Below are 20344 nucleotides of genomic sequence, written 5' to 3' on the forward strand. Positions count from 1 at the left end.
ATAATTCTATCTAAGTGTGGTCATGCTAATATTCCAAATTCTATCTAAGTGTGGGCATGCCAACATTCAGAGTCCCATTTAGATGCGACGCGTGCTAATATTCCCAATTCTATCTAAGTGTGGACATGCTAATATTCACAATCCTATCTAAGTGTGGGCATGCTAACATTCAGAGTCCCATCTAGATGCGACGTGTGCTAATATTACCAATTCTAAGTGTGGACATGCTAATATTCACAATTCTATCTGAGTGTGGACATGCGAACACTCACAATTCCATCCAAGTGTGGGCATGCTAACATTCAGAGTCCCATCTAGATGCGACGCGTACTAATATTCACAATTCTATCTGACTGTGGGCATGCTAACATTCAGAGTACCATCTATACGCGAAGCGTGCTAATGTTCACAATTCTATCTAAGTGTGGACATGCCAATATTCACAATTCCATCCAAGTGTGGACATGCTAATATTCACAATTCTATCTGAGAGTGGACATGCTAACACTCACAATTCCATCCAAGTGTGGGCATGCTAACATTCAGAGTCCCATCTAGATGCGACTCGTGCTAATATTCACAATTTTATCTAAGTGTGGACATGCTAATATTCACAATTCTATCTAAGTGTGGACATGCTAATATTCAAAGTACCATCTAGATGCGATGCAGACCAATGTTCACAATTCTAAGTGTGGCATATGCTAGTCATTCAGTTTTCGTTTAGGTGCAGGCATGCTAACATTCACAACTGTATCCAAGCATGGACATGCCAATATTCACATTCTATCTAGGTGTGATGCAGGCTACTATTCACAATTGTATCTAAGTGTGGACATGCTAATATTCACAATTCTATCTAAGTGTGGACATGCTAATATTCAGAGTGCCATCTAGATGCGACGCGTGCTAATATTCACAATTCTATCTAAGTGTGGCACTTGCGAACTTTCAAGTTTCATCTAGGCGCGGGCATGCTATCCTTCAAACGAAAAGCTGTTTAGATGTGACGCAGACCAACATTCACAATTCTATCTAACTGCGGACATGCTAACATTCAAAGTACCATCTAGATGCGATGCAGACCAATGTTCACAATCCTAAGTGTGGCATATGCTAGTCATTCAGGTTTCGTCTAGATGCGGCCATGCTAACATTCACAACTGTATCCAAGCATGGACATGCCAATATTCACATTCTATCTAGGTGCGATGCAGGCTACTATTCACAATTTGATCTAAGTGTGGACGTGCTAATATTATGGCAGTCTATGTTAATTGGAGATAAGATAGAGTGGCAGGGGCTTTCTGGAGTAGAGTGATTGCTCTACTCCCCACCCATACCACACTCACAGTTTTGTTGGTGTCTGTTATCTGCTGGCTTCCTTGGCTTCCCCTGCTGACACCTGCAGACACATCTTGGGGCCACCAATGTAGGAGCCGTCCTTTGCCTCGGGGTCCTTAGCCGGTGGGCTGCCGGGCAGAGGGCTGCCCTGTGAGGACTACCTATGAAAGGGGGACCCTCTCGTCTGGCCCTATCAGAGAAGGGGTGGGTGGCTGGAGGAGGGAGGGAGCTCGGATGCCAGGAAGTGCTCGCAGCAGTGCTACAGCACACGGGGCCAGGGAAACGTTTTTTTTTTTAAAAAAACACACACAATTTAGCACCAAAATGAGGTTGCTGGGGAGCTTCCACACTCACCTGCTCCGGTGGGGAAATGGAGTCAGGGGCAGCCTAAGGGTCACTAGACCCGAAACAACACAAACTATTTTAGCCAATGGGAGGGGAGGGCGGGCTGGGAGGAGGGAGGGAGCTCGGATGCATGGAAGTGCTTGCAGCAGTGCTACAGCACACGGGGCCAGGGAAACGTTTTTTTTTTAAAAGCCACACACAATTTAGCACCAAAATGGGGTCACTGGGGAGCTTCCACACTCACCTGCTCGGTGGGGAAAAATAAAAAGTTCCATTGGTCGACAGAAGCTGAAGAAGCCCTCAATAAGTTGAAACTAGCATTCACTACAGCACCAGTCCTTCGACACCCACGACCAGACCTAACTTACATAGTTGAGACAAATGCTTCAAAAATAGCCATGGGAGCAGTATTGTCACAACGAGACCCTGAAACAGGACAACTACACGCCGTCGCATACTGGTCCTGCAAGTTTTCAGCCCCCGAGTGGAGCTACGCAATCACAGATAAGGAATTACTGGCGATTAAAGCAGCATTCAAGGCCTGGAGACATTACCTTCTTGGGGCGAGATATACGGTCACTGTCATCACGGACCACCGTAACTTGCAATACTTGAAAACCGCCAAAGCACAATCCTCACGTCAACTTCGTTGGGTTCTCTTTTTGCAGAATACGATTTTATCATCACTTATAGACCTGGAGTACACAATGGTAAAGCAGACGCTCTATCACGCATGAGTGAAGAAAAAGAGGCTTTTACAGCATCCGACCCCGTGTCCATAATTCCTGAGGAAAGGATTCAAACCAGAATAGCTGCCACCACGTGTGTGGATGACCAAAGAACCAGTTTGCAATCCCCGATGGATCAATCACCACAAAAGGAATGGCGGTTAAAAGGTGACCAGTACACCATCGAAGACAATCTAGCATATTTCCAATTACGATTATAAGTCCAAGACCAATAACTGCAAAAGCAAATCATCACAAATTACTACGATTCATTACTGGAAGGACACTCTGGTATAGCCAAAACTCAGGCTAAGGTAAAACAAAACTACTGGTGGCCAACCTGGCGAGAAGACATTGCCCAATGTATTGAAACCTGCGGTGTCTGCGCACAACACAAGTCTCAGAAACAGAACCCCGCTGGCTTACTACATCCCCTAACAGTACCGCCAGCACCTTGGCATACCCTGTCGATGGACTTCATCACAGACCTTCCACCCTGCAATGGATACAACACCATATTAGTTGTTGTGGATTTATTCTCCAAAATGGCCCATTTCATCCCTCTGAAGGGACTCCCAACTGTGTCAACTCTTGCTTCTGTGTTCCTAGAGCAAATTGTTTGATTGCATGGATTTCCATCAATATTAGTATCTGATTGCGGAACTCAATTTGTTTCTGCCTTTTGGAGAAAGTGTTGTACAATTGCCAAAATCTATCTCCAGCTGTCCACAAGCCATCACCCTCAAACTGATGGGCAAACTGAACGATCCAACCAAACTTTGGAGCAATATCTCAGGTGTATGTTGCAAAAGTCTGAGGATTCTTGGAAAAATATACTCTGGATAGCTGAGTATGCATACAACAACTCAGTTCACACAAGCACAGGGCATACTCATTCTACACTGTGCACGGAAGACATCCGAGGACATCAGTATTTGATCCACCTGATACCCTGGAAATGCCAGCCATAAAAAACGTGCATAAAACCATCACTCAGGTTCTTAAGGAGGCGGCAGAGCATCTGACCAAGGCTAAGGAAAGACAAAAACTGTTTGCTGATCGACATCGGAAGGAAGCTCCCGCCTACCAGATTTGAGAAAAGGTGTAGTTAGCATCCAAATATATTCCCCTGAAGGGGCCAAGAGCTTTCCGCCCAAGATACCTGGGCCCCTATACTATAAAGTCCATAAACAATCCTGTTGCCATGAGATTGGAGTTACCATGTCACATAAAAATTCACCCCGTATTTCATGTCTCTCTCCTCAAACCCATGCAATCCAATACACGGCTTAGTTCTCCGCTAGAGCCTGAAGTAACAGATGGAGAACCAGAATATGAAGTCAAATCCATCCTGGACTCCAAGGTGGTTCGATCAAAATTGTATTACCTTATTGACTGGAAAAGGTTACGGACCTCAAGACCGAACTTGGGAACCCAGTGAACACGTCCATGCTCTGCGTTTAATCAGACAGTTCCATCGCAATAATCCCACCAAACCAGGACCGGGAGGAGAACCACCCTTGAGAGGGGCATTGAGGGGGAGTGCTGTCATGATCATGAAGTCAGGGGCACAGGCATGCAGGGGTCGCATGCACAGGAGACCTGGGTGGACTCTGTCCCGGAGCCTTTGGTGCCAGGCTCATGAACAAAAGTAAACAAGAACATCAATTTAACACCAAAAAGCTTTTATTATGGACATAGCACTTCAGATGCATTAACCTTGAACATTCCACCCATTAAGCAGGAAGCATTAACCTTGAACATTCCATCCATTAAGCAGCCCCAAGTGTATTCTTGGGTGTGGCTGCTAATGGATTGCCTTTGCACGTGCTCACTCTCAGGGTGGCAGGGTGTGGCTGGTAAGCCGGCCCTAATGGGCGTGCCCACGATCTGAGCTATATAAGCTGCCCCGATCCTCAAGACAGACGCTTCGCATTATTCTGCACTTGCAAGCAGCGTAACGCTCACCGTCGTCTGAGTACAGACTTACCTTTGAAGATCCTGCTTCCTGGACATCCTGCTTCCTGCCAGCATATGTACCAACTGGGGGAAGCTATTCTTACCTGTACCTCGCTTCAGGCGAACCAAGTATTCATCTTTACACGTTGTGGAACGCCGAAATCTTCATCTTGGCACTGCAGCACGACACGCTCCATCGTCGACAGCAGCGCCTGCAAAGAAAAACAGAAGACAAGGTTAGACATCGAAAAAACAGTCAGTTTAAGGTTGTGCTTCGCCATACTTCTCGCTTTTCCTTAAACCATCACTTACCTGCTGTCGAACATTGCGGTAGCCTCCATCTTTCATCCGGCCGCGTCTCGTGTATCACAGCTGCATTCAGGCTGCATTTCCATCTAAGGGAAGAAAACAGAATTGAGACATTATTGCGGTCATAAATAGGAGCAACATATAAAGACATTAAACAGAACGAACCGCATCACAAGAGCTCAAGAAAGACTTACCAATCATAAGGAGAAGCATAGTCGCAGCTGGACTAATCAGGGATCAGTGTAGGAACTAGATCCCATTCGACGCGCCCTGCCAGAAGTAGCAGGACAGAGAGCTTATCTTCCATAAATCACAGTTAAGATTTATGGGCTGGCGTATGCTCACAGAAACCGTACTTTGGGGTGAAGGGTTCGAGAGGTACAACAATCACAGATTGGCACTCACACACTTTTATCTCCACGCAGGAGCAGTATCACCATGTACCACCGCTCACAGCTTTTCTACTTAGGAAGAGGCCTGAAGGGGGTGATTCAAGTTCAGGAAGGGCTGCAACTGTGCCCCAACATCTCTGCAGAGACCAGGTGAGCGTAACAGAGAGTTGCCACTACCAACACATGTTTCCTAGATATTTGCGGAGACAAAAATAGCAAATTTGCAGCACAGTGAATTTTTGAAGTCTGAGGTTGCTTTATGAAAAAACACTGTAAAACACCACACAGCAATGCACGCTGTCGCCCGAATGGGCTTAGTTTCAGAGGATGCGCTCCGAAGATCTCCAATGCTCAGGGCATGCTGCTGGGTTGGGTGGAGGGAGAGGGGAGGCAAGCGACCACCATGCTTCAGGAAACCAGAAGTAGAAATGCTCCACATCCTCTGATCGCATCCCCTGCTTTCTGGATGATGCGCCAATCTTTGCTGCAGACACAATCTTTGCTGCAGACAGACCTATGCATGCTGTCTCCTCCCCCTGCCAGCCTGACATCACCCCTTGTGAATATTTCCTCAGTCCCTCATCAGCACTGCTCCTGGTCCAGTCCTACTAATAGCTGTATAGACGCGGAGCTCTGGCCAGGGGAGTATCCAGCATTGCAAGAGTGGGTGCCCGTGTCGAGCAATGATAAAGGTCCTGCTACTTTCCCCCCCAAATCACCTTAGAAAATTAATAATAAACTGACACACAATCTTTCCTGCCCCCCATATGATGACTTGACTCCGTATCCTCTCCCTGCAGCATTCGGATAAGAGTGGGAAATGGAGCTGTGTGCTCCTGCTCTTAATCTGGCTCTGCCCCTTATTGGGCCTGCAGTGCAGTCAACGGCCTGGAGTGAGATACAGAGCATGCTCCTGCTATACCCACCATTGTGTATGGAGGGTGCATTGCAGGAGCCTACGGCCAAACTGCTGTCTGTGTCCTGCTCCAGACTGCTGTCCTACCGGAGGGATACCCTGAAAGTCATGCCACAGTAAGATAGGGGTAGACTGGCTGCCCACACATGGCACTCTAGCCAAGTAATAACACATACCATACAAGCAAACCTCCTAATTTGCATATGAATTGCACCAACAGAACTGACTTCACAGAAAAGGACATTGCAAGGAGCATCAGCAGTGTTTGATACTTGGAGGCACCATGGAAGTGACTTTAGAATAGGTTTTAGACTCTTAAAAGAAGTAATTTATGGTAAGAAGACTTTCCCTCTCTCCCTCTCCTTAATCCATTGGGATTTATATATGAATAGAACCCAGCAGCAACCCAACTAAGACTTTTTCAACCAAGGAAAAACAAGTCTGTTATTTGAAAGATAAATGGGACAGCCCAAAATATTTTTTCCCAAATAATATGCATGATTTAAACTAGTGATTTTTTCATTGTTACCAAACTTATGCGGCAGGCACTTAAATAAAAATTCTCACCATGCAGATAATTGTGGAAAGTACCTGAAAGAAGGGCTCTACTACAGAACAGTGCTCATATTAGAGTTTATTTACATGGAAAACATAGGTAAATATCAGTCTGAAGACGTTTTCTCATTTTACCTAACAAACTGTCACTTGCCCATCATGATTACTCGGATTGCTAAACAACTCATATGATATGATGCAGACTAGGCACTAATACGAATAATTCTGATGGACACTGTGTAACTACTCCCAGGCACCTCTATGGCTTAAACTTTAGCTTTCGCACCTGTGTACTTGCCAGATTGAGGACCGGTCTAAAACCAAAATGTGAATCCACTATAATATTAACAGGATTCCCGCATGAACAACCTTATCTAATCTAACTAGGATATATGGACAATACCAAATTCCAAACAATGGCTACCCTCCGAAACAATATTCTTCCTCCTTCTCGTCTCCTCTTTCTGCCCCCGTTTTTCCTTATATTTACAGATGTACTTGTATTTCAGGCAACTGGCTAAACTGTAAAGTGATTTTATGATTGCACACACAAATGTATAAATGTAGCAAAACTTGACAATGCTTTCAAGAATGGATGTACTAACACAGTAATTGAAAATAACTAGACCACCCAATGGTTATCATCATTATAAATTGTGAATTAACAGTTTATAAGGAAGAGGTTGCTGACAAATTGACTGCGATTTATATAACAGGCTTTCATGTTTCTAACTTTGATTTGATTCTGTAACTCTTTGATAAAGCCTGATAAAGGGAGAAACATTTGCACGTGCCACCATTAGGTTAATGTTGGCTCAAAGATAGGTTTCTAATAAGGCTTAACACGATTTAGGACTGTGTTCCAGTACCTAATGATTCTACATTGGAGACTTATACATCTATTTAAGCAATATGACCCGAGCGGCGGGGGCATTACCGACTCAGGTAATGCCCTGGGGCCCATAGTTATAGAGCGAAGCGAGGGCCTTAACGAAGGCCCCATGGCATTATCTGAGTCGGTAATGCCCCCGCCGCGAGGGTCATATTGCTTTTAGTACCCCGGCCCGCATTATGTGTGTGACCGGGGCACTAAAAGAATTTTTTTCTGTCCCGAAAAGCTGCAGCGTTTCGGGACAGAAAAAAAAAAAACAACCAAGAAAATGGCCGTTTTCCCTTTCCATGGCGGCCATCGGGAGCGGACCATGGCAGTTGGCAAAAGGTACCCGAGCGTTGCCCCCCAAACATCCAAACACACATATGCCCACAGGAGTACTGGTCATGTGCAGGTGACAACATGACCAGCAACACATACATGAGGCCCACACCCTGCAAGGTAGCGTGCATGCACCACAAGCAATGTACCCCTACAACACACTCACATGCATGCACATATCATAGCCGTCCTGTGAAAACGACATTCCCAAGTGCAACTGGGCCCTTCCTCCTCCTCCAACTCACACATTTCCTGTGGAGACCCTCAGGGCACCATCCCATTGCCATCGCTCCCCGACAACTAATTTGCCCCTCTGCCCCACTTCATCTCCACCTTCCCTCCCTCCTTACTTCCAGTGTCATGCTGATGACACACACCTACCCTCAAACACACATCCGCTGCCTCCCCTCCTTCCACCCCCATGCACGATAGTCTGACTGCCATACATGCATTGTACACTGCCAACAATCAGTGCCTTAATGCCAGTAGTCGAGAGAAGCTAGTCATTGTGACGTCTGCACCCTGTATCCCACCCACTCACTGGCCATGTTCCATGGGCCCCCACTCACCCTCCTGTGAGGCCAACAACCTTGGGGTCATCTTTGACTCCACCCTCTCATCCTCTATGCACATAACAGACCTTGCCAAGGAGTCCAACTCACAGCTCCAACCCCTCAGAGGCACCCTCCCTTTCCACGCCTTCCTCCAGAAGGCCCTTGCCTGCAGAATTGTGGTGTACTCTAGTCTTGACTACTGTAACAGCCTCTTCCTCAATCTAACCCTTTCCTTCCTTTGCCCCCTCAAACCAACACAGAATGAGGCTGTGAGACACATCCTAGGCCACAAGCCCTGGGACTGCAACTCAACAGCCCTGACATCTCTCTACTGCCTCCCGGTAACTGCAGGGATCCAGAACCAGACCATTGCATCATCCACAATGCTGTCTGGGGCCTGCTCCATCATGAGTCCTACTAAGGCCAGCCCATCCTCGACCAGTCTCCCCCAGCATACCTTACCTGAACTTGCCCTTGGGCACCCTTCCCTGGACAAGCCTGATTCCGGTCCACATCATCCCTCGCACTGTACTCCCCTCCCTGCTTTAACTCCTTGCACCTGCCCTTGTGGCTGCCATCAGCACTGCCTCAGCCTCTTGTGCCCCCCACTGCACATCACCTCCTCCCATCCCTGCCTCTATACTCTACTCTCACCAGAACTTTTTAGTACTCAGCATTAGCACAGTAGAAATGAAGGCCCAGTACGATCGTCCAATCTGGATTTCTCCCCCATCTATCACCCCCTTTCGTCTTGTGGCACATGGAAAACAATCTGCATAGGCACCCAACATATGTCCAATGCATGAACTGAATAACTCCATGCACAGGCATGATGTCACACAAATGTATGAACTGCATGTTCCAAGGCCATAGGCTGCCTCAGAAGTGAATAATGGCATGCCCATCTCCCCCCAAAGGCACCTCGTCTGACAGCGAGCAAGCTCGACCAAGCACCTCACGGCAGCCCGCACAGAGGAGGTGAGAAACGCAAGACCACTGTCAAGGCCACACCAGCACCGGCCATGCAATCCATGGGCACAGTGCACATGTCACCTGCCCCTGCACCCTCACCTGCTACACCAATGGAGGCACAGCCAGCCACCCCTGCAGCAACATCTCAGGAAGCAGCCCCTGCAGCAACTCCACAGAAAGTAGCACCTGCAGCAACTCTACAGGAAGCAGTCCCTACAGAAACTCCAGAGGCAGCAGCCCCGGCAGCAACACAAGCTCCACCCATGGAGTCACATCCAGCTGCCTCTGACATACAGCAGTATTGGCCAGCAAGACAGCCATTAACCCCCTCAGCCCCACCAGCCTCCCTTGTATACGGACACCTCGATGGAGGATGATGCAGGGCAGTAGGGCCCAAGGGGTCACCAGAACACACCTCCTACCACCGTCCATCATTCAGCCCCTCCGGCCTCCACAGCCCACCTACACCACCGATCCCCAGCATCAGAGACATGGATGTACGCATTCTGTGCATAGAGGCATGGTATGAGGGGATGGCACAACTCGTGCGCCAGCAGCTGGAGGAGACCTGGATGATGTGTGAGAGTGTGCAGGCCACCAGCCGGCGCACATGCTCTGGACCACTCGTCATGTGCAACGGTCCTGCTTGCGCAGAGGGTCCGGGAGGGGAACGAGGAAACATCAGCACTGGCCGAGTCGATCACCACACCCAACAGAGAAGCCCATGCTGCTGATCCCTGTGCCTGTCAGGATCACCACAAAAGTACAGGTCTGGTGTGAAGAGGCCACGGAAATGAGCGAGGCTCCAGACTTCCCGTGACACTTATGCAACTTAGAGGGTGTTACTGCGCGGGCGTGTTTGGGAAGGTATGTTGGGGAGGGGGTGCTGAAAGGGTTAGTTGGAGAGGGGGTGGTGGGCCACACGTTTTGCTGATGTTTGTTCAATCCAGATTGCACATGGTTATGCAAAGAATTTACTGTCTGGACATTCAATTTGTGTAGTGGTGTGCTTTATTTTTGCACTGCATCACATGCAGTGTGTGCCATGTAATGTGTAATGTACAGGTGCTGTTTCCTCAAAAGTAGTTTGCGATGAGTTCCTAGCAGGCTGCACCCCCATCTCTGACCTCTCTGTGATGGTGTTGCTGCATTGCTGCTGCATCCACATCATCATCAGCGTCCGCCGGAACCATGTCCATGTCCGGGGGCAGGGGAATGTTCTGCCTTATTGTTAGGCAGAATCCTGTGCAGTTCCCTTAGGGAGCACTACAGAAGATTAAGACTACAGGTGAGATCAATAAATCCCCTTTGGTATCAGTCTGTACCACAAAGATTTAGTTGGTAGCTGTGGCTGAGCAGTCAGACTTATTTGAAGAGGGAGATGAGCAGTACTCAGGGTTTACACAATATAGGCCTACCTATGATACAAGGAAACACTGACCAAAGCTTTGTATTAAAACGTAGATATATATTTATTTTATGCACTTCTAATAAAACACATGTCTCACAGATATCAAGCAAGTTAAATAAAGTCAAGGAAAAATATACACACTCCCTAGTTAAATTGTAGACAAAGTGAACCAGAGTGAAAACTGAGCAAAACGGCACAGTGAAAACCACACACAAGGGAGGCTCCAGCAATTTCTCACAAGGGAGGGACAGCACAAGTTATATAGAAATAGCTTCTTACATACCCTAGCAACACTTCCCATAAGTTTGTGAACCAGTTTAAGCAAGGCAGTGCATCAGTATAGAATATACTTAAATGAAAACTGAGCAAAATGGCATTTCACAAAGTTTAGAAATGGGAGGAAAAGGGTAGTTATCAGAAGCAGAACCATCAAAACAGTTCGAGTTGAGAATCAATCTAAAGAGGGCAGATCTAACAAATGTAGCCAGAGTCAATAGCCCTGTGCCAGAGTCAGTGGTACAGGGCAAGGGCCCAGGACCGAAATGTTCTTGTAGCTGCAGTCAAGTCTTTGGTTAACGATTTTGAAAAGGTGGATGCAGAAAGCGAAAGACAATGTTAAGTGAGAGGGGCGGCTGACCCAACAGGTAGGTAAAGGATTTAAAACACCTTTAGGGCTACCGCGAAGAAAGGTCGGCCTGGCGGAACAATGTACCTTTAAAATGAAGAAGTGGCTCCTGCGGTGGCGGTTGTTCCTGGTTGTTCCTGCAGTTCGGGAGATCCATCAGAGGAAGAGAGGTTCTTGTTGTGGAGGAAGGTTCGAGTTACTGCACTACCCAGGGATGAAACCAGCTGCGGTGCTGCCCGACAAATAAAATGTATGCTCCTTTAAATCGCAGTCCGGGTGCACTGGTGCCTGGCTATCCGGTCACCGAGTACAGGGTACTGGCGATTCGACCAAGGCAGGTCCAGGAAGGCGATTGGCAAACTGGTTGGCCCCACCAGTTCAAGGGAAGAAGGCTCTTGCAGATGAAGATCTCCTCTCGTCGTGTGGAGAAAAGTGGTGAGACGCTGCAGCAGGGCTTCACCGGTGGTTCAGTCGTTGCAGATGTCTTTGGCTTCTCTCCTCTTCAGCTTCTTAGTTCCAGTGGCGACGTCTTGCTCTTCCAGTCCTCAGGACCCTGCTTTTATGCATAAAGATCCCCATTCATACAGCCTAGCTGTCACTCACACAGTGGAGTGGAGAAGACCCTCCAGCCTATCAGGATAGAGTGCGACATGGGTTGCGGAGGCAACCCTGTCCAGGGGTCCTACTCCCCCTCCCACACAATGGTCCCACCCCAGACTCAGTGGCGCCGAAAGGAGGGCTTCTCGGTAGAAGCCCGCCAAAAGGACGAACAAAGGACCCCCGACCTGGGTTAGGAGTTCATAGAAACACACGAGAAAGAAGTTATATTAAAGTTCTGGCAAATAAAACCTACCGGAGTAACGTTAATATAAAAATAAACCGGCGGTATGTTAGAGGCTGTCAGAAGAAGTGGTAGCCTCGAACAATGGGGAAAATCACATAGGGAAATATTTGCGGTTGAATATTTACGGTAGTAACCACTGCCACCAGCCAGAAACTTTAGAGAGAGTGACTGTATGGTACCCTCTCGAAAAATAACCTAAGGGAAAAACTATTAACCCTTTCCAGTACCTCCATAGTAAGATGGGTTGTACTGGTTTAGTTCATGGGATTTGACTAGTAAAGTCAATTGGGACTTTACATGCCCTGGGAGACAGTAGTCAGTCCCAGGGTATGGAGTCTATGTTTGGGGGTCACTACGACACCCCTGTGTCACCGCATGGAGGGTGCTGTGTAACACCTGTGAATAAAGATGGTTCCTATGGGGTTGAGAAGATCCCATAGACATTAAACACAAAAAATAGCCTTGAACACACATAGCAAACATTTGTAAGAGTGGCAAAAAGAGTCTCACTCTTAGCAGGTAAAAAGAAACAAACCCTTCAAATCCAGCAAAGCTGCTGGGGGACTCTATAGGTAAGGGAAATTAGCCATAGAATGAGAATTCTCCCTAACACTTATGCACATATTGTGCAACATGGCACAACCCGGGACTATCTTCCCCACTTTCACTGGCCTGTACATCAGTGCCTCACCGCAGCGGTGAAGGCAACAAAAACGTGCCTTCAGCAGTCCAAAGGTCTACTCAATTCTCGTCCTTGTTCTGGTTTGAGCACAGTTGTAGACTATTTCCTGGTGGGTCTGTGGATTCGTGACAGGGGTCATCAGCGATGGTAGTAGGGGATAACCGGAAGCACCTGCATGGAATGGGACACAGGGAGGGCCATTTAATTGAGGTGACTGGGCAGTGCATACATATTGGGATGTGGGTGAGTGACACATGCATCTGGGTCTATGCTCTTGTGTGCCCTCATTCACCTTGCTTCATCCTGTGACATGCAATGCTGGTCATGCCATGTGTAGGATTTGAGTCCCAAGAATGGGTTGGTGGTGGTGGGTGGGGCAGAATCGGGATATCCTGTGTTTTGTGACAAAGAGATTCATTCTGGTACCTTTAGTGCATTGCATGTGTCTATCCGTCTGTGCCCAGATTGTGATGGGGTGTCCATCCGTTGACACATGGGGTAGATGCCAGTCGTGGCCAACGACTCTTGCCTGACAAATGTGTCCCTACATTGGCATGGTCCCTGTGTGCCATGCACTGGTGACAGTGAACATCCCCCTGACCTGGTGCACATGCAATGTGGTGTGGGTGTTGATGCTTTCACACGCCAGGTCCGCTGACCATAACGCGCCATGTACACAGGCAGCGTGCTATTACGCAGGAGCATGGAGTTATGAGTTGATGCCGGGAAGCGTGCGCAGCAGTGTGTGATCGTCAGGTCTGCTTTGCAGATGACCTATACATTCAAAGAGTGGTACAGCTTTCTGTTTCAATACACCTCCTCTGTGGTGTGGACACACCACTAGCTCTATTTGTGTGCAGTCCACTGCTCCCAAAATACTAGGCATGCCTGTGAGGGCTTGGAAGCTGACCTTGTTGCCGTTGACCTGTGCCTGTGTCGTTGGTAAGGCAATGTGCTGGGACACATGACGCAGGAGGGCACCCAGGACCTGCACCAGCATGATTGAAAATGCTGGCTGGGAGATACCATGCAGCTCCCCGACTGTATGCTGGAATCTGCCTGTGCAAGAAAGTGCCGCACAGACACCACCTTCAACAGGGGGGTATGCCAGTCCAGATGCCAATGATGCTCTGAATGTCATCATGGATGAGCACCACGATTTCCAGGATGGTCTCCCTGTTTGGGCGGTATAGCGTGTGAATCTGACTGTCAATCAGGCATCAGGGTGCGGCCCTTGTGTGGGGTATAGTTGCACGCCTCTGGGGCATAACTTGCTGCCCATTGTTCATCTGCATTATCCTTCTCGTCCTCCTCCAATGCCTGTCAGCCTGCTGCCACTGAAGCAGCTCCTGCTCATAGAGATGCACTCCTGCATTCAGCACCTCCAGGTCCATGACTACTGCTACGAGCGTCAACTTGGGCTCCCACTGGTTTGGTTCCCTGTGCAAGTGGCAACGGTGGCACAGTATCCGTTGTTAACAGCACCGTTATTACTGGCATTCTCTCTCAGAATTACCGGCATGTTGTTTCCAGGCTGCCACAATTGTAATGAGGCCCATTGTCCTGTCACAGGGACTCCTCTCCTGTTTGTCACCCTCATTGACAATGAGGGTGCTAAACGGAAAAGGTGTTCTGCTGCCAGGACAATGAGGGTGCTCAGCAGGAACACTGTGCACCTGCTCGGCACTCTCATTATCCCATTCCGGCTCTTAAAAGTGCCACTTAGGAGCCACTGAGGGGCAAGCTGCCCCATCCCCACCCCCTGCTCGGCAACACCACTGGCTCCGGCCATGATAGGTGTTATTAGCGCAGGCCTTAACCCTTGTCAAATTAATTTACCTTGTGGCACCTGGAAACACCATTCTGTTGTATATACACCTAACAAATTCTCAATAAATAAAATGAATTAAATTAGTGTTCACTGTCCTTTAACTCAACTTCCAGGACCATAACGTCTAGTGCGGCTCTTGCTACAGATCCACAACGTTATATTATATTTTCACTGAGGCGATTCCTTCAAAAAATAAACTCTCTAGCCCCACAGTTTGTTTATTCAAAAATCATGTGTCTATATAGGGCCTCATTACAACTCAGGCGTTAAGGGTTAACGCCGTCGTTAACCCCTAACGCCTGATTCCAATTTTAACGGCTGCTTTTAGCAGCCGTTAAAATCCATGGCGCTAAACCGCCTTGGTGCTAATTACGGCACCGTAATTTACGGTGCCGTAATTAGCGCCTTCCCCACTCCCATTATGCCCTATGGGGCAAAAATGGGAATGGGGAAGGGTAAATGGGAAATGGGGATTTATCGCCCCACTCACCTTGGAATGGGGCGGTAAATCCGCCATCCACCATGGTGTAAACATAGTTTACACCATGGTGGTAAAGTTGGCGTACTTACCGCCTGGGTCGTAATGACCCACTATGGGCCTCATTATGACCCAGGCGGTAAGTTACCGCCTGGGTCGTACCCTTACCGCCATTTAGAAGTCATACATAGCATCTGGAGAAGGTACGTGGAGATACTATATGGGAGTAACAATAGTTCCATGAAACTTTCTGCTATGAGAGATCTGTGGGGCGTGGAGATGTATGGTTATACTGATGAGCTGACATAGTTGGGTTAGTTGCTCGACTTGTTCGAGGTTGTACAAACAGGAAATCATTGGGCCTCATCACGACCCAGGCGGTAAGTTACCGCCTGGGCCGTGACTTTACCACCATGGCGTAAACTACGTTTACGCCATGGTGGTTGGAGGACTTACCGCCCCATTCGGACCTTGGCGGGGCGGTAAGTCCCCAATCCCCATTTACCCTTCCCCATTCCCATTTTTGCCCCATAGGGCATAATGGGAGTGGGGAAGGCGTTAATTACGCCACCGTAAATTACGGTGGCGTAATTAACTCCATGGTCCCTTAGCGCCATGGATTTTAACACCTGTGTTAAATTCGCCATGGCGCTAAGGGACCTCGTACTCAGGCGGTAAGGATTGGCGCTGTTTACGGCGCCGTAAACCCCTTACCGCCTGGGTCGTAATGAGGCCCATTGTGTGGATCATCGTTATTTGACGGCAGGGACCCGATACGTTTACAATCCGGCATAATCAGGTCCCGCTGCAAAAGTGTCATGTTTGGCCCTGCCAAGTGCAAATTGTCAGGGCAAAAAAAGCGGCGTACAAGCATGTACAAAGCCTTTTGCCCTCCCCTTTCGCACTCCACCGTGCAAATGAAGTAAACTCTGCATGCCTTACATGCAGGGCAGGTAGCATTTACAATGGATCCCTATGGGGTTTACATGCCTGCTTTTTGCTGACGCATAAAGCCAGCGGACCCAAGAGGAATCTGCAGTATTAGTGCCAGTATCAAAATGCATGCCGGAGCAAATGATGGAGCATTTGAATGGCAGAAAGGAAGGGAAGTGGTGGAAATGCAAGTTGCATTCCGCCCGTCCTGTCCGCCACACAAATGTATGAAAATGTACGAAAATGAGCCATGATATAAGAAAAATGTGTAAAAGCTTTACTCAAGGCTTTTACACATTTTTCTTACGTTACACTGTTCTAGTTTGCAGGGTAGGAAATATAGGGTGAGAATTGCAGAACAGGAGTCTGCTTGTTGTTAAAAATCATTCTTAACAGCCTGAATTTTGCCCCAGTGTTTGTCAAAAATATGCAGGTATATTTTTCCATCAATTTTTTCCTGTTTTAACACCATTTACCTTTACTCACTTGTTACTATATGGGATTCGTGTTATTTTGTCTCTCGATCACACGTCTTTCTGTTTTTTAAATTCAACTTCAGTGCATCCTTTGGAACCCACCTATTATTTACTCTTGTTAATTTATGTGCCATTTGTAAAGCACAACGTGTGCTATTTGTATGGCCTCTTGGTGATGGCAACTGTCATAGTGAGCTTGATAAGGGTATGTTAAGATTTCTTTTACATTGTCAGTCACCAAATGTATTGTGTATCAATGCTGTGGCTTGTCTGAAAGTAGACATACCATTCCCCACCAAAGGAGTCCAGATATTAGTCTTCAGAAAGAGCAGAAGAAGGGTGAAGAGGAGCAGAGCCATACCAGCATGGCATTGGGATACAAAGGAACAAGTTACTTACCTGTAACTGTTGTTCTCCAGCATGGGTCTGGCATGGATTCACATGCTCATGAATATTCCCCGTCATCAGATTGGGAATTCTCGGTAAAGAAAAAAATCAGTTTCAGTTTCTGAACTGTCTTTCTCCTAACAACCAATCACTGGTCTTTGGGTCATACTGCCCCCAGCCAATGACTGCCCTCTACCTAAGCCCCTCCTCTGGCAGCGTCTTCAGATTTGGTAGCACATTAAACTGGCAGTAGGGCCAAGAGAAGAGCCGCAGAGGGTTAGGCGGGAGGGTTCACATGTGAATCCATGCCAGACCCATGCTGGAGAACAGCAGTTACAGGTAAGTAACTTGTTCCTTCTCCAGCATGGGGTCTGGCATGGATTTACATGCTCATGAATACAAGAATACATAGCAGTACACACATGCACAACCACGGGAGGTGGCAAGGCTCAACATTAAGCATTTCAACACTCAACATTAAGCATCTCTTACCTCCTCACCAGGCTCACCTTCAAGCGAACAGGTTGCGCAGCACTGCTTGGCTGACTCTGGACTCCTCCCTGGAATCATGGTCGACGCAGTAGAATCTCGTGAAGGTGTGCATCGACCTCCACATAGCAGCCCTGCAGGTGTCCAGCAGGGGCACACCAGACAGGAACGCCGTAGTTGCAGCAATCACTCTGGTCGAATGGGTTCTTGGGTGGCCAGGCAACGGTCGGTTTGCCAACCGATGACAGTGCGAGATGCAGCTGGAGAGCCACCTGGAAATGGAAGCCTTGGAGAGGGCCTTCCCTTGGTTCACAGGTCCAAAGTTCACAAACAGCTGTGATGTCTTCCAAAAACTCTTTGTGCGGTCCACGTAGAACTTCAGCGCTCTAGCCACATCCAGCGAGTGCAAAGTCCTCTCAGCTGGAGACGAAGGCGAAGGGAAGAAAACAGGTAATGCCAAGGGCTCGTTGAGATGGAAGTCCGACGGCACCTTGGGCATGAAGGAGGGGTGCATCCTCAGCACGACCCTCGTTCTGTGAAATGTCAAGTACAGAGGCTTTCAGCAGAGGGCCTGGATCTCTCCCACTCATCGTGGAATTTCAGAGGTGCCGAATGCAGGGGCTCGAACGGAGGACCATGAGCCTAGTCAGCACCACAATTAGCTCCCACGCCGGGGCCGGAGCCTTCACGGCGGGAAAGAGCGGAAAAAGCCTTTCATGAACTCCTTAACCAGGCGATGCAACCACAGTGATGACCGCCCCGTACTTCTAGTGTAGCAGGAGAAAGCCGCAAGATGAGCTTGATAGAAGCGTGTGCTAGCCCCGCCTTGGACAGCAACAGCAAATATGGCAGCACTCGAAGGGCCATAATCTATAGAGGGTTTATCTTCTGTGCACTGCACCAGACAGAGAACCTCTTCCATTTATGTCCGTAGCACTTAAGAGTCGAAGAAGCCCTGGCCTTGGCAAGTACCTCCTTGCAGTCCGCCGGGAATCACCTGTAATTATTGGGAAGGAGCTGCTGTCAGGATGGTACTAAATGAGTGAACCGGTCGTGGTGCAGAATCGAGCCTCCTTCCCTGGTGAGAAGATCTGCGTCTGCCGGAAGCTTGACTGGAGGGGACGTTGACATGTCCAGAAGGTCCGGATACCATATCTGCCTCGGCCACGCCGGTGCGATGATGATCATCCTGCAACGGGACTGTCTGAGTTGACTGATGAGTCGCAGAAGCAACGGCAATGGTGGGAACGCATAGAGAAACAGGCTGTCCCAGGGGAATGAGAACGCATCCTCCATGCTCCCCGGCTGGGGAAACCTGCTGGTGAACCTCCGGCACTTGGTGTTCGTCACCGTCGCAAACAGATCGATCTGGGGATTGCCCAGTCGTCGAAACAGCAGGTCCACCTGATCCTGCCGAAGTTCCCACTCGTGGCAAGACCGCAGCTCCCTGCTCAGTGAGTCGGCAACAGTGTTCTTCACTCCTGCTAGATGAAAGGGTACCAGGAATATCCTCTGGGTGACAGCCCAGTGCCATAGGTCCTGTGCTTCCTCTGAGAGAGCCGGGGATCTGGTGCCCCAAGCTTCCGAATGTAGAACATCGTGGTGGTGGTATCAGTGAAGACCTGTACCACCTTGCCCTTGAGGGACGGAAGGAATGACTTGAGGGCCCAAAACACGGCTCAGAGCTCCAGAACGTTGATGTGCAACGATCTCTCCCCTGGGAGCCACAGGCCTCGGCAGAGGGAATGGAGGGGAGGGGTGGTATGGTGGAGGAGGATGGACTCGTCTCCTCTTAGTTGGTGGATCCTCCGACGGTCCAGGTGCTGGATTGCCCGTCGGCATGGGCATCCTTGTCCGTATCTCCGTGCACAGGATGTGCAGAGCTTGTAGGATGTCCTCCGATCTGTCCGTCGGTGGTAGAGGCGGTTGCGATGGGAGTGTCGGGATCGGCGTGGGGTCCGGTTCCTCCCCGCCCAGCTGTTCCTCGATGGTTCCCTCGTTGCTCTCCCCATCCACCTCGTCGGGGTCCTTCCCATAGGACTTGGCCTGAGCGAACTTCTTGTCCAGCACCGCCTTCAGGCCTGAAAGCTCCTCCTCAGAAGAGATCTCTGAGTGTAGCTGAACCACTGTGCCCCCCCCTTCTTCTCGGTCAGGGGCGACGGTCTCAGGAGATTAGCAGCATCTTCACAGGAGTCTTTTCAATGGGCACGAATGAAGATTCCCTCCGGGCAGGCAGGGAAACTCTCGTTTTGGTGGATGCCTCCTGGGAACCCGTATCCACAGCCTTCACCAGGGATGCCACCACTCCCTCAATAGACAGTTTGGCCTGGTGAACCTGGGTCTTCATGACCTTAGGTGCGTCTGAGGCCTTCACTGTGGGGGGAGGGTCAGCACCTCGCTCCCCTTTGGCATTCTCCGTCAGAGACTATCAGGCCTTCTCCCGAAGCTTACACGGTTGCTCCGACTTCCTTTTCTTTGGTGAACCAGAGTGTTGGCTCGTGGTTGACGGAGTCGGCAAAGCTGCACCCAGCCTGGCTGCCGAGAAGCCCATACCCACGGCACTCACGGTGCCTGCGGACTCACGGTGCTTTGCCTTTTGTTGGGCCCCTGTCGCCAGAGCACCCTCAAATGTCTTAGAAGACCGCTCAGATTTTCTCTTGGGAGAATAGCGTTGCTAAGGCTCACCTGCCGCCGGGTTCTTTGTCTCCAGCCAATCAGCGAGCCGCCTGTGACGGTCCTTCATGGTGCAGGAGGACATGTCCTTGCAGAACGCACAGGCCTCCTACACGTGCAATTTGTCTGAGTGTAGGCAGTAACGGCACCCGGAGTGCCCATCCTCCTTGAAGACGTTCTGTAGTCCACATCCTGGGCAGATACTGAACAGAGGCGTTGAGTCTCCTT

The sequence above is a fragment of the Ambystoma mexicanum genome, chromosome 5q (assembly GCF_040938575.1).
Source record: "Ambystoma mexicanum isolate Mex_15411 chromosome 5q, UKY_AmexF1_1, whole genome shotgun sequence".
Taxonomy (NCBI): Eukaryota; Metazoa; Chordata; class Amphibia; order Caudata; family Ambystomatidae; genus Ambystoma; species Ambystoma mexicanum.